This window comes from Bufo gargarizans, chromosome 2 (assembly GCF_014858855.1).
Source record: "Bufo gargarizans isolate SCDJY-AF-19 chromosome 2, ASM1485885v1, whole genome shotgun sequence".
Lineage (NCBI taxonomy): Eukaryota > Metazoa > Chordata > Amphibia > Anura > Bufonidae > Bufo > Bufo gargarizans.
The window spans coordinates 548138813-548154283 of NC_058081.1; the positions used below are offsets into that span (position 1 = coordinate 548138813).

The 15471-nt window shown below is 49.1% G+C and overlaps 1 pseudogene; it reads right to left on the reverse strand.

Moving 5' to 3' along the window:
- LOC122926135 overlaps nucleotides 1-15160 on the reverse strand; it is a 128582-nt pseudogene extending 113422 nt beyond the window's left edge.
- Between the last annotated feature and the right edge of the window lie 311 nt (nucleotides 15161-15471).

The window sequence follows — 15471 nt, forward strand, 5'->3', positions numbered from 1 at the left end:
ACCCACCTCAAGTCACGCCCTGAAGCCCTTGATTGACAGGGCCAGCGTTAGTCTTCTCCTGCTGGCCCTGTGTGCTAAATAAATCTCGTGCCTGCGCAGTCTCCGCACACAGGGCCGGCAGGAGGAGACGAACGCTGCCTGGCCCTGTGAATCAAGGACGGCAGGGTTTGACTTGAGGTGCGCAAACTGAGCCTCTAGGAGCAGGAGCAACGCCCCCCCTGCTCCTAGAGGCTAATTTGCATATAATCAAAGTTAAAACTGTGCAGTAACGGGGCATCTATAAGCATAATATTAGAAGAGTTAGGGTCTGCGGACATTAGCACATCACTAATGTCAGCCTGTTTAATAGGGTTAATTCTGGTGACAGAAACCCTTTAAGGCTAACAAGCCTTCAATTAGGTACTCCCATCAGAGGAGGCATCATTCGTGATAGAAAAAAAGTAGGAGAGCGAGCACTCACTCTATGGCCAATATTCAGATTTATTATTAAAATTGAAATAATGCAATAAAATGAATTCATAACACATGACGGGGTATTGGTTATTAGCCGCTCGCCCCTCACGATCAGTCACCTACTAACCCTTGACTCACTTACCACAAGCCCTAACCTTCTAAACCGGCCCCGTCAGAACCCCAATAAGACGCAGACACCAAGTTGGATTATATCGGCCACAGCACCCGTTTATTGAAAACATATACATAAATAATTAACCTTTTATTTCCCACAAAACATCCCCATAAGATATAACCAACTTAATTCCTTGAGTAACACGGGGGAGGTCCTGGAAGCCCCAAACCTCGGAATTTTTCCCAGTCCTTTTTGAGCCGACTTGCCCCCAGCCGTTAAGCACCAGCTCGGAGGCACCACTGACGGCTCGCCCAAATTCCGCCACAACCGACCACCAGCCATAGGAGTCCAGCCCCAACCGTGGAGCCCTCCCATCCTCGTCACCTGAATCTCTCCAACTTCAAGGACCTCCCACCGCCATGAACGCACATGCTTGACACCTTAAGCCTGTGCGTCCCTCCACATCCGCAAAGCTGTCTCAATGCCCTCCTGTATCGCCAGACACCACATGTCAATCCCCACTGCATTCAAGTGAACGCCGTCAGCCCGCCAAAAAGCTCCAACCCCTTTTTCCAGTTCGGTATGCCGTACTACCACCGCCCCATTCCTCGCCATAAACTGCCCTATGGCCCGGTTGGCTTTGATCCTAGCCTTATTTATCCCCTCCACCGAACGCGCCCCCCTCCACACTTTGCGGGGAACAATGTCCGACCAAACGGAAATAAGACCTGGAAACAGCGCCCACAACCGGAGTAGGTCGAATTTAACGTCCTTCACCAATTCCCGCAACGGCCGTGCCCCCAAATCGTTGCCCCCCACGTGCAACACCAACACATCCGGCACTCTATCCAACCTAACAAACCTGTGGACCTCAGGTAACACGCCCCCCCACACCATACCCCGACGCCCCAGCCATCTTACCACCGCCACCGACCGGTCAATCCCCAACTGTTGTCCATCCGGCCGAACCGCTGCCCGGATGGCTCCCCAGAAAACATAGGAGTGACCCATTATCCAGATTAGCGCTGGGTCCGAACCTGCAACGAAATAACAATAACAAAAGCATACCGTGCGGGATGAGACAGAATACAATGCAATATCACAACCGATCTAGACGAATATACGATCTAAAGCGAATCGATTCCCACCTTCCTATCCGCATGATCACATCCTGCCCCAAACCGCGTCTGGCCGCCTCCGTCGCTACACCAATTCTGAAAGAATGGCTAGAGTAGCCCCCTAGCGCTAAGCCCAACTGCCCTAGACACCGCTGAAAGACCGCCGTAAACTGGAAACGGGAAAGGAAAGACCCGTCCGCATGCACCAAGAGAGGGGAATTCGTCCCCACCACCGCAACCCCATACTCCCTTAAGCAACATACCGGACACATCGCGCAACCCGGGACCGCAAACAAAACAACCTTCCGACCTCCCCTCCACATCAGTTTTAGACCGCCTAATCCGAAACTCCACCCTGTCCTGAAAAAGGTCTACATCGTCCCTATACAACCCCCCCTGTCTCTTGACCGACGGAGAAGCCAACTCGCCCAAACGCAAGGCCCCAAAAAATGCCAGCGAAAAAGCCAACCGAAACAACCGCAACTCCCACGGCGAGGCACAAACGTCGACTAGTTGCTCCCCCAACCTCAACAGCAAAGCAAAAGACACCGGCCTACGGTCATCCTGCCCTGACTGAGAACGCCACCAACCCTTCAAAGCCCTCACCACCAGAAAAGACTTAGTGACTAGGGATGAGCGAACTCGAACTGTATAGTTCGGGTTCGTACCGAATTTTGGGGTGTCCGTGACACGGACCCGAACCCGGACATTTTCGTAAAAGTCCGGGTTCGGGTTCGGTGTTCGTCGCTTTCTTCGCGCTTTTGTGACGCTTTCTTGGCGCTTTTTGAAAGGCTGCAAAGCAGCCAATCAACAAGCGTCATACTACTTGCCCCAAGAGGCCATCACAGCCATGCCTACTATTGGCATGGCTGTGATTGGCCAGAGCACCATGTGACCCAGCCTCTATTTAAGCTGGAGTCACATAGCGCCGCCCGTCACTCTGCTCTGATTAGCGTAGGGAGAGGTTGCGGCTGCGACAGTAGGGCGAGATTAGGCAGATTAACTCCTCCAAAGGACTTGATTAACTGATCGATCTGCAGCTGTGGATCATTGAGCTGCTGATCCTCAATTGCTCACTGTTTTTAGGCTGCACAGACCGTTTGTCAGTCTCATTTTTCTGGGGTGATCGGCGGCCATTTTGTGTCTTGTGGTGCGCCAGCACAAGCTGCGACCAAGTGCATTTAACCCTCAATGGTGTGGTTGTTTTTTGGCTAAAGCCTACATCAGGGTGAAGCTGTGACACCAAGTGCATTTAACCAGCAATAGTCTGTTCATTTTTTGGCCATATACAAAATCAGGGGCAAGCTGCGCCTGTCACCAAGTGCATTTAACCCTCAATGGTGTGGTTGTTTTTTGGCTAAAGCCTACATCAGGGTGAAGCTGTCACACCAAGTGCATTTAACCAGCAATAGTCTGTTCATTTTTTGGCCATATACAAAATCAGGGGCAAGCTGCGCCTGTCACCAAGTGCATTTAACCCTCAATGGTGTGGTTGTTTTTTGGCTAAAGCCTACATCAGGGTGAAGCTGTCACACCAAGTGCATTTAACCAGCAATAGTCTGTTCATTTTTTGGCCATATACAAAATCAGGGGCAAGCTGCGCCTGTCACCAAGTGCATTTAACCCTCAATGGTGTGGTTGTTTTTTGGCTAAAGCCTACATCAGGGTGAAGCTGTCACACCAAGTGCATTTAACCAGCAATAGTCTGTTCATTTTTTGGCCATATCCCAGTCTAATTCTGTCACTAAATCCATACCGGTCACCCAGCGCCTAAATACTAGGCCTCAAATTTATATCCAGCTAAATCTGTCCCTAGTGCTGTAGCTGGGCGAGTTATTTAGTGTCCGTTCAAGCACATTTCTTGTTCTGGGTTGAAATACAATTCCCAATTTAGCAATTTCATAATTTAGTGGTTCCTGCTATATCAGAGCTCTTTGAAATCTATCCCAAAAAGGGTATATAATATTGAAGGTGCACATAGGGTCATTCAGAGTAACTTCACACACACCCGCTACTGTGTATTTCCAAGTCTAATTCTGTCACTAAATCCATACCGGTGACCCAGCGCCTAAATACTAGGCCTCAAATTTAATTCCCTCTAAATCTCTCGTTACCCACCGCTGTACTGTTGTTGCTGGGCAAGATATTTAGTGTCCGTCAAAGCACATTTTTTGTTCTGGGTTGAAGTACAATTCCCAATTTAGCAATTTCATAATTTAGTGGTTTCTGCTATATCAGAGCTATTTGAAATCTATCCCAAAAAGGGTATATAATATTGAAGGTGCACATAGGGTCATTCAGAATAACTTCACACACACCCGCTACTGTGTATTTCCAAGTCTAATTCTGTCACTAAACCCATACCTGTCACCCAGCGCCTAAATACTAGGCCTCAAATTTAAATCCCTCTAAATCTCTCGTTACCGTTGTCCTGTTGTAGCTGGGAAAGTTATTTAGTGCCCGTCAAAGCACATTTTTTGTTCTGGGTTGAAGTACAATTCCCAATTTAGCAATTTCATAATTTAGTGGTTCCTGCTATATCAGAGCTATTTGAAATCTATCCCAAAAAGGGTATATAATATTGAAGGTGCACATAGGGTCATTCAGAATAACTTCACACACACCCGCTACTGTGTATTTCCAAGTCTAATTCTGTCACTAAATCCATACCGGTGACCCAGCGCCTAAATACTAGGCCTCAAATTTAATTCCCTCTAAATCTCTCGTTACCCACCGGTGTACTGTTGTTGCTGGGCAAGATATTTAGTGTCCGTCAAAGCACATTTTTTGTTCTGGGTTGAAGTACAATTCCCAATTTAGCAATTTCATAATTTAGTGGTTTCTGCTATATCAGAGCTATTTGAAATCTATCCCAAAAAGGGTATATAATATTGAAGGTGCACATAGGGTCATTCAGAATAACTTCACACACACCCGCTACTGTGTATTTCCAAGTCTAATTCTGTCACTAAACCCATACCTGTCACCCAGCGCCTAAATACTAGGCCTCAAATTTAAATCCCTCTAAATCTCTCGTTACCGTTGTCCTGTTGTAGCTGGGAAAGTTATTTAGTGCCCGTCAAAGCACATTTTTTGTTCTGGGTTGAAGTACAATTCCCAATTTAGCAATTTCATAATTTAGTGGTTCCTGCTATATCAGAGCTATTTGAAATCTATCCCAAAAAGGGTATATAATATTGAAGGTGCACATAGGGTCATTCAGAATAACTTCACACACACCCGCTACTGTGTATTTCCAAGTCTAATTCTGTCACTAAATCCATACCGGTGACCCAGCGCCTAAATACTAGGCCTCAAATTTAATTCCCTCTAAATCTCTCGTTACCCACCGCTGTACTGTTGTTGCTGGGCAAGATATTTAGTGTCCGTCAAAGCACATTTTTTGTTCTGGGTTGAAGTACAATTCCCAATTTAGCAATTTCATAATTTAGTGGTTTCTGCTATATCAGAGCTATTTGAAATCTATCCCTAAAAGGGTATATAATATTGAAGGTGCACATAGGGTCATTCAGAATAACTTCACACACACCCGCTACTGTGTATTTCCAAGTCTAATTCTGTCACTAAACCCATACCTGTCACCCAGCGCCTAAATACTAGGCCTCAAATTTATATCCAGCTAAATCTGTCCCTAGTGCTGTAGCTGGGCGAGTTATTTAGTGTCCGTTCAAGCACATTTCTTGTTCTGGGTTGAAATACAATTCCCAATTTAGCAATTTCATAATTTAGTGGTTCCTGCTATATCAAAATCTCTTTGAAATCTATCCCAAAAAGGGTATATAATATTGAAGGTGCACATAGGGTCATTCAGAGTAACTTCACACACACCCGCTACTGTGTATTTCCAAGTCTAATTCTGTCACTAAATCCATACCGGTGACCCAGCGCCTAAATACTAGGCCTCAAATTTAATTCCCTCTAAATCTCTCGTTACCCACCGCTGTACTGTTGTTGCTGGGCAAGATATTTAGTGTCCGTCAAAGCACATTTTTTGTTCTGGGTTGAAGTACAATTCCCAATTTAGCAATTTCATAATTTAGTGGTTTCTGCTATATCAGAGCTATTTGAAATCTATCCCAAAAAGGGTATATAATATTGAAGGTGCACATAGGGTCATTCAGAATAACTTCACACACACCCGCTACTGTGTATTTCCAAGTCTAATTCTGTCACTAAACCCATACCTGTCACCCAGCGCCTAAATACTAGGCCTCAAATTTAAATCCCTCTAAATCTCTCGTTACCGTTGTCCTGTTGTAGCTGGGAAAGTTATTTAGTGCCCGTCAAAGCACATTTTTTGTTCTGGGTTGAAGTACAATTCCCAATTTAGCAATTTCATAATTTAGTGGTTCCTGCTATATCAGAGCTATTTGAAATCTATCCCAAAAAGGGTATATAATATTGAAGGTGCACATAGGGTCATTCAGAATAACTTCACACACACCCGCTACTGTGTATTTCCAAGTCTAATTCTGTCACTAAATCCATACCGGTGACCCAGCGCCTAAATACTAGGCCTCAAATTTAATTCCCTCTAAATCTCTCGTTACCCACCGGTGTACTGTTGTTGCTGGGCAAGATATTTAGTGTCCGTCAAAGCACATTTTTTGTTCTGGGTTGAAGTACAATTCCCAATTTAGCAATTTCATAATTTAGTGGTTTCTGCTATATCAGAGCTATTTGAAATCTATCCCTAAAAGGGTATATAATATTGAAGGTGCACATAGGGTCATTCAGAATAACTTCACACACACCCGCTACTGTGTATTTCCAAGTCTAATTCTGTCACTAAACCCATACCTGTCACCCAGCGCCTAAATACTAGGCCTCAAATTTAATTCCCTCTAAATCTCTCGTTACCCACCGTTGTACTGTTGTTGCTGGGCAAGATATTTAGTGTCCGTCAAAGCACATTTTTTGTTCTGGGTTGAAGTACAATTCCCAATTTAGCAATTTCATAATTTAGTGGTTTCTGCTATATCAGAGCTATTTGAAATCTATCCCTAAAAGGGTATATAATATTCAAGGTGCACATTGGGTCATTCAGAATAACTTCACACACACACGCTTCTGTGCATTTCCAAGTCTAATTCTGTCACTAAATCCATACCGGTCACCCAGCGCCTAAATACTAGGCCTCAAATTTATATCCCGCTGAATTTGAATACAATACATTGGGCCAAATAATATATTTGTTGTTGTGGTGAACCATAACAATGAGAAAAACATCTAGTAAGGGACGCGGACGTGGACATGGTCGTGGTGGTGTTAGTGGACCCTCTGGTGCTGGGAGAGGACGTGGCCGTTCTGCCACATCCACACGTCCTAGTGTACCAACTACTTCAGGTCCCAGTAGCCGCCAGAATTTACAGCGATATATGGTGGGGCCCAATGCCGTTCTAAGGATGGTAAGGCCTGAGCAGGTACAGGCATTAGTCAATTGGGTGGCCGACAGTGGATCCAGCACGTTCACATTATCTCCCACCCAGTCTTCTGCAGAAAGCGCACAGATGGCGCCTGAAAACCAACCCCATCAGTCTGTCACATCACCCCCATGCATACCAGGGAAACTGTCTCAGCCTCAAGTTATGCAGCAGTCTCTTATGCTGTTTGAAGACTCCGCTGGCAGGGTTTCCCAAGGGCATCCACCTAGCCCTTCCCCAGCGGTGAAAGACATAGAATGCACTGACGCACAACCACTTATGTTTCCTGATGATGAGGACATGGGAATACCACCTCAGCATGTCTCTGATGATGACGAAACACAGGTGCCAACTGCTGCGTCTTTCTGCAGTGTGCAGACTGAACAGGAGGTCAGGGATCAAGACTGGGTGGAAGACGATGCAGGGGACGATGAGGTCCTAGACCCCACATGGAATGAAGGTCGTGCCACTGACTTTCACAGTTCGGAGGAAGAGGCAGTGGTGAGACCGAGCCAACAGCGTAGCAAAAGAGGGAGCAGTGGGCAAAAGCAGAACACCCGCCGCCAAGAGACTCCGCCTGCTACTGACCGCCGCCATCTGGGACCGAGCACCCCAAAGGCAGCTTCAAGGAGTTCCCTGGCATGGCACTTCTTCAAACAATGTGCTGACGACAAGACCCGAGTGGTTTGCACGCTGTGCCATCAGAGCCTGAAGCGAGGCATTAACGTTCTGAACCTGAGCACAACCTGCATGACCAGGCACCTGCATGCAAAGCATGAACTGCAGTGGAGTAAACACCTTAAAACCAAGGAAGTCACTCAGGCTCCCCCTGCTACCTCTTCTGCTGCTGCCGCCTCGGCCTATTCTGCTGCTGCCGCCTCGGCCTCTTCCTCCGCCTCTGGAGGAACGTTGGCACCTGCCGCCCAGCAAACAGGGGATGTACCACCAACACCACCACCACCACCTCCGTCACCAAGCGTCTCAACCATGTCACACGCCAGCGTTCAGCTCTCCATCTCACAAACATTTGATAGAAAGCGTAAATTCCCACCTAGCCACCCTCGATCCCTGGCCCTGAATGCCAGCATTTCTAAACTACTGGCCTATGAAATGCTGTCATTTAGGCTGGTGGACACAGACAGCTTCAAACAGCTCATGTCGCTTGCTGTCCCACAGTATGTTGTTCCCAGCCGGCACTACTTCTCCAAGAGAGCAGTGCCTTCCCTGCACAACCAAGTATCCGATAAAATCAAGTGTGCACTGCGCAACGCCATCTGTAGCAAGGTCCACCTAACCACAGATACGTGGACCAGTAAGCACGGCCAGGGACGCTATATCTCCCTAACTGCACACTGGGTAAATGTAGTGGCAGCTGGGCCCCAGGCGGAGAGCTGTTTGGCGCACGTCCTTCCGCCGCCAAGGATCGCAGGGCAACATTCTTTGCCTCCTGTTGCCACCTCCTCCTTCTCGGCTTCCTCCTCCTCTTCTTCCACCTGCTCATCCAGTCAGCCACACACCTTCACCACCAACTTCAGCACAGCCCGGGGTAAACGTCAGCAGGCCATTCTGAAACTCATATGTTTGGGGGACAGGCCCCACACCGCACAGGAGTTGTGGCGGGGTATAGAACAACAGACCGACGAGTGGTTGCTGCCGGTGAGCCTCAAGCCCGGCCTGGTGGTGTGTGATAATGGGCGAAATCTCGTTGCAGCTCTGGGACTAGCCAATTTGACGCACATCCCTTGCTTGGCGCATGTGCTGAATTTGGTGGTGCAGAAGTTCATTCACAACTACCCCGACATGTCAGAGCTGCTGCATAAAGTGCGGGCCGTCTGTTCGCGCTTCCGGCGTTCACATCCTGCTGCTGCTCGCCTGTCTGCGCTACAGCGTAACTTCGGCCTTCCCGCTCACCGCCTCATATGCGACGTGCCCACCAGGTGGAACTCCACCTTGCACATGCTGGACAGACTGTGCGAGCAGCAGCAGGCCATAGTGGAGTTTCAGCTGCAGCACGCACGGGTCAGTCGCACTACAGAACAGCACCACTTCACCACCAATGACTGGGCCTCCATGCGAGACCTGTGTGCCCTGTTGCGCTGTTTCGAGTACTCCACCAACATGGCCAGTGGCGATGACACCGTTATCAGCGTTACAATACCACTTCTATGTCTCCTTGAGAAAACACTTAGGGCGATGATGGAACAGGAGGTGGCCCAGGAGGAGGAGGAGGAGGATGAGGAAGAGGGGTCATTTTTAGCACTTTCAGGCCAGTCTCTTCGAAGTGACTCAGAGGGAGGTTTTTTGCAACAGCAGAGGCCAGGTACAAATGTGGCCAGCCAGGGCCCACTACTGGAGGACGAGGAGGACGAGGATGAGGAGGAGGTGGAGGAGGATGAGGATGAAGCATGGTCACAGCGGGGTGGCACCCAACGCAGCTCGGGTCCATCACTGGTGCGTGGCTGGGGGGAAAGGCAGGACGATGACGATACGCCTCCCACAGAGGACAGCTTGTCCTTACCCCTGGGCAGCCTGGCACACATGAGCGACTACATGCTGCAGTGCCTGCGCAACGACAGCAGAGTTGCCCACATTTTAACCTGTGCGGACTACTGGGTTGCCACCCTGCTGGATCCACGCTACAAAGACAATGTGCCCACCTTACTTCCTGCACTGGAGCGTGATAGGAAGATGCGCGAGTACAAGCGCACGTTGGTAGACGCGCTACTGAGAGCATTCCCAAATGTCACAGGGGAACAAGTGGAAGCCCAAGGCCAAGGCAGAGGAGGAGCAAGAGGTCGCCAAGGCAGCTGTGTCACGGCCAGCTCCTCTGAGGGCAGGGTTAGCATGGCAGAGATGTGGAAAACTTTTGTCAACACGCCACAGCTAACTGCACCACCACCTGATACGCAACGTGTTAGCAGGAGGCAACATTTTACTAACATGGTGGAACAGTACGTGTGCACACCCCTCCACGTACTGACTGATGGTTCGGCCCCATTCAACTTCTGGGTCTCTAAATTGTCCACGTGGCCAGAGCTAGCCTTTTATGCCTTGGAGGTGCTGGCCTGCCCGGCAGCCAGCGTTTTGTCTGAACGTGTATTCAGCACGGCAGGGGGCGTCATTACAGACAAACGCAGCCGCCTGTCTACAGCCAATGTGGACAAGCTGACGTTCATAAAAATGAACCAGGCATGGATCCCACAGGACCTGTCCGTCCCTTGTCCAGATTAGACATTAACTACCTCCCCATAACCATATATTATTGGACTCCAGGGCACTTCCTCATTCAATCCTATTTTTATTTTCATTTTACCATTATATTGCGATGCTACCCAAAGTTGAATGAACCTCTCCTCTGCCTGTGTGCTAGGCCTAAATATATGCCAATGGACTGTTGCAGTGGTGGCTGACATGAAGCCTGATTCTCTGCTATGACATGCAGACTAATTCTCTGCTGACATGAAGCCAGATTGTCTGTTACGGGACCTCTCTCCTCTGCCTGGGTGCTGGGCCTAAATTTATGACAATGGACTGTTGCAGTGGTGGCTGACGTGAAGCCTGATTCTCTGCTATGACATGCAGACTGATTCTCTGCTGTCATGAAGCCAGATTGTCTGTTACGGGACCTTTCTCCTCTACCTGGGTTCTGGGCCTAAATTTATGAAAATTGACTCTTACAGTGGTGGGTGACGTGAAGCCTGATTCTCTGCTATGATATGAAGACTGATTCTCTGCTGACATGAAGCCAGATTGTCTGTTACGGGACCTTTCTCCTCTGCCTGGGTTCTGGGCCTAAATTTATGAAAATTGACTCTTACAGTGGTGGGTGACGTGAAGCCTGATTCTCTGCTATGATATGAAGACTGATTCTCTGCTGACATGAAGCCAGATTGTCTGTTACGGGACCTTTCTCCTCTGCCTGGGTTCTGGGCCTAAATTTATGAAAATTGACTCTTACAGTGGTGGGTGACGTGAAGCCTGATTCTCTGCTATGATATGAAGACTGATTCTCTGCTGACATGAAGCCAGATTGTCTGTTACGGGACCTTTCTCCTCTGCCTGGGTTCTGGGCCTAAATTTATGAAAATTGACTCTTACAGTGGTGGGTGACGTGAAGCCTGATTCTCTGCTATGATATGAAGACTGATTCTCTGCTGACATGAAGCCAGATTGTCTGTTACGGGACCTTTCTCCTCTGCCTGGGTTCTGGGCCTAAATTTATGAAAATTGACTCTTACAGTGGTGGGTGACGTGAAGCCTGATTCTCTGCTATGATATGAAGACTGATTCTCTGCTGACATGAAGCCAGATTGTCTGTTACGGGACCTTTCTCCTCTGCCTGGGTTCTGGGCCTAAATTTATGAAAATTGACTCTTACAGTGGTGGGTGACGTGAAGCCTGATTCTCTGCTATGATATGAAGACTGATTCTCTGCTGACATGAAGCCAGATTGTCTGTTACGGGACCTTTCTCCTCTGCCTGGGTTCTGGGCCTAAATTTATGAAAATTGACTCTTACAGTGGTGGGTGACGTGAAGCCTGATTCTCTGCTATGATATGAAGACTGATTCTCTGCTGACATGAAGCCAGATTGTCTGTTACGGGACCTCTCTCCTCTGCCTGGGTGCTGGGCCTAAATATATGCCAATGGACTGTTGCAGTGGTGGCTGACGTGAAGCCTCATTCTCTGCTATGACATGCAGACTAATTCTCTGCTGACATGAAGACAGATTCTCTGTTACGGGACCTCCCTCCTCTGCCTGGGTGCTGGGCCTAAATATATGCCAATGGACTGTTGCAGTGGTGGCTGACGTGAAGCCTCATTCTCTGCTATGACATGCAGACTAATTCTCTGCTGACATGAAGACAGATTCTCTGTTACGGGACCTCCCTCCTCTGCCTGGGTGCTGGGCCTAAATATATGCCAATGGACTGTTGCAGTGGTGGCTGACGTGAAGCCTCATTCTCTGCTATGACATGCAGACTGATTCTCTGCTGACATGAAGCCAGATTCTCTGTTACGGGACCTCTCTCCTCTGCCTGTGTGTGTGCTGGGCCTAAATATATGCCAATGGACTGTTGCAGTGGTGGCTGACGTGAAGCCTCATTCTCTGCTATGACATGCAGACTGATTCTCTGCTGACATGAAGCCAGATTCTCTGTTACGGGACCTCTCTCCTCTGCCTGTGTGTGTGCTGGGCCTAAATATATGCCAATGGACTGTTGCAGTGGTGGCTGACGTGAAGCCTCATTCTCTGCTATGACATGCAGACTAATTCTCTGCTGACATGAAGACAGATTCTCTGTTACGGGACCTCCCTCCTCTGCCTGGGTGCTGGGCCTAAATATATGCCAATGGACTGTTGCAGTGGTGGCTGACGTGAAGCCTCATTCTCTGCTATGACATGCAGACTGATTCTCTGCTGACATGAAGCCAGATTCTCTGTTACGGGACCTCTCTCCTCTGCCTGTGTGTGTGCTGGGCCTAAATATATGCCAATGGACTGTTGCAGTGGTGGCTGACGTGAAGCCTCATTCTCTGCTATGACATGCAGACTGATTCTCTGCTGACATGAAGCCAGATTCTCTGTTACGGGACCTCTCTCCTCTGCCTGTGTGTGTGCTGGGCCTAAATATATGCCAATGGACTGTTGCAGTGGTGGCTGACGTGAAGCCTCATTCTCTGCTATGACATGCAGACTGATTCTCTGCTGACATGAAGCCAGATTCTCTGTTACGGGACCTCTCTCCTCTGCCTGTGTGTGTGCTGGGCCTAAATATATGCCAATGGACTGTTGCAGTGGTGGCTGACGTGAAGCCTCATTCTCTGCTATGACATGCAGACTAATTCTCTGCTGACATGAAGACAGATTCTCTGTTACGGGACCTCCCTCCTCTGCCTGGGTGCTGGGCCTAAATATATGCCAATGGACTGTTGCAGTGGTGGCTGACGTGAAGCCTCATTCTCTGCTATGACATGCAGACTAATTCTCTGCTGACATGAAGACAGATTCTCTGTTACGGGACCTCTCTCCTCTGCCTGGGTGCCGGGGCCTAAATATCTGAGAATGGACTGTTCCAGTGGTGGGTGACGGGAAGCCAGATTCTCTGCTATGGAACCTCTCTCCAATTGATTTTGGTTAATTTTTATTTATTTAATTTTTATTTTTATTCATTTCCCTATCCACATTTGTTTGCAGGGGATTTACCTACATGTTGCTGCCTTTTGCAGCCCTCTAGCTCTTTCCTGGGCTGTTTTACAGCCTTTTTAGTGCCGAAAAGTTCGGGTCCCCATTGACTTCAATGGGGTTCGGGTTCGGGACGAAGTTCGGATCGGGTTCGGATCCCGAACCCGAACATTTCCGGGATGTTCGGCCGAACTTCTCGAACCCGAACATCCAGGTGTTCGCTCAACTCTATTAGTGACATCTGGCAGATGCCGAAGACGAAAACCGAACGCCAATCCTGAAATACAACTATTAATCCTGGAGACAGACCACCCCTCCTCCCTACAATGCCCAATGAACAATAGCAAGGGAATCTCAAAGTCATCTGACACAACAGCCAACCTGGTCTTCCAATCCTCCCAACATTGCCATGCCCTATCATAGGTCTCCCACGTACCGGGTGCAAGTGAAGCCCGTATGAGACCAGCTACGGTGTCTCCAGAAGTTCCCATAGGCCACTCGGGCAGTCCAGCCCGTGCTCCTCTGCCCCCGGGGCCAGCTGGCGGAAACGTTCCCACTGTGAACGAGAGAGAGCGTCAGCAATACCGTTATCAACCCCTGGTACATGCACTGCCACTACCCACGCATTAAGAGACAAGCACTCCAGCACCAGCCTCTGCAACAGACGCACCACCAACGGCGAAGAAGCTGACAACCCGTTAATCGCTTGCACCACCCCCAAGTTGTCACAATGGAAATGAACCTTCTTGTTCCTAAACTCCTCCCCCCACAACAGTACTGCCACCACAATAGGGAACAACTCCAGCAATGCTAAATTCTTGACCCAGCCTCTCTCCACCCAGGTATCAGGCCAACCCCCCGCACACCACTGCCCCCCACAATAGACCCCAAAACCGCCTCCCCCCGCCGCGTCAGAGAAAAGGTCAAAATCAAAAGAGTCTACCGCCTCACCCATAAACAGACCTCTGCCATTATAACACTCCAAAAAAGATGCCCAAACTCGCAAATCCGCCCTAAGCTCCTTCCCCAATCTAACAAAATGGTGCGGCGCCGCGACCCCCGCCGTTGCCGCCGCCAACCGTCTACTAAACACCCTGCCCATGGGGATAATCCTACAGGCGAAATTTAGCTTCCCCAGGAGTGACTGTAAGCTCCGCAATTGGATTTTCCGCAGTCGCCCTGCCCTGGCGACCTCCATTCTCAAGTCTTCAACCTTGTCCAAGGGCAGCCTACATTCCATCCTCACTGAGTCAATCACTATGCCTAGGAAGCTCAATTCCGTGGTCGGCCCCACCGTTTTTGCTGCCGCCAATGGGACCCCAAAGGAGTCAAACAACGCCTCCATCGTGTGCAACAGCAAAGAGCACACCCTGGATCCCGGGGGGCCAATACATAAGAAATCATCCAGATAGTGAATGAGTGATTCACATCCGGAGGAATCCACTACCGCCCATTCCAGAAAAGAACTAAACGTTTCAAAATACGCGCAGGACAACGAACACCCCATAGGCAAGCAACGATCAACAAAAAACTTACCCTCCCAAAAACATCCCAACAAATGCAGGCTCTCAGGGTGCACCGGCAACAACCTAAAAGCTGACTCAATATCAGTTTTTGCCATCAACGCACCCCTCCCAAACTTCCTAACCCACTTCACTGCCGCATCAAACGAGGTATAGACTACCGAGCACAGCGTCGGGTCAATACCATCGTTGACCGACGATCCCTTAGGAAAGGATAGATGTTGAATCAGGCGAAACGCATTCGCCTCTTTCTTTGGAACCACCCCCAGAGGCGACACCCGCAAGTTCTGCAAAGGTGGTTCCAAAAACGGGCCAGCCATCCTTCCCAGTCTAACTTCCTTCTCTAATTTCGCCGTCACCACCTCAGGGTGCTCCCTTGCTGACTGCAAATTCCTCTTAAGCAACACCGGCCCTGATGGAACAAACGGAATCTTAAACCCCCCCGAAAACCCGTCCCGCAACAACTGCGCAGCCCCCCTATCCGGATACCTAACGAGAAATCGGTCCATCTCTTCCAGCCGCACTGGCGTCACCCCCTTTTCCAGAACTCTCGCCCCCCTTCTGTCGTGCCCCTCTAAAGCACCGCGTGGCTCCGTGAGACCCGCCACAGGTGGAACATTTGTGCTTAAAT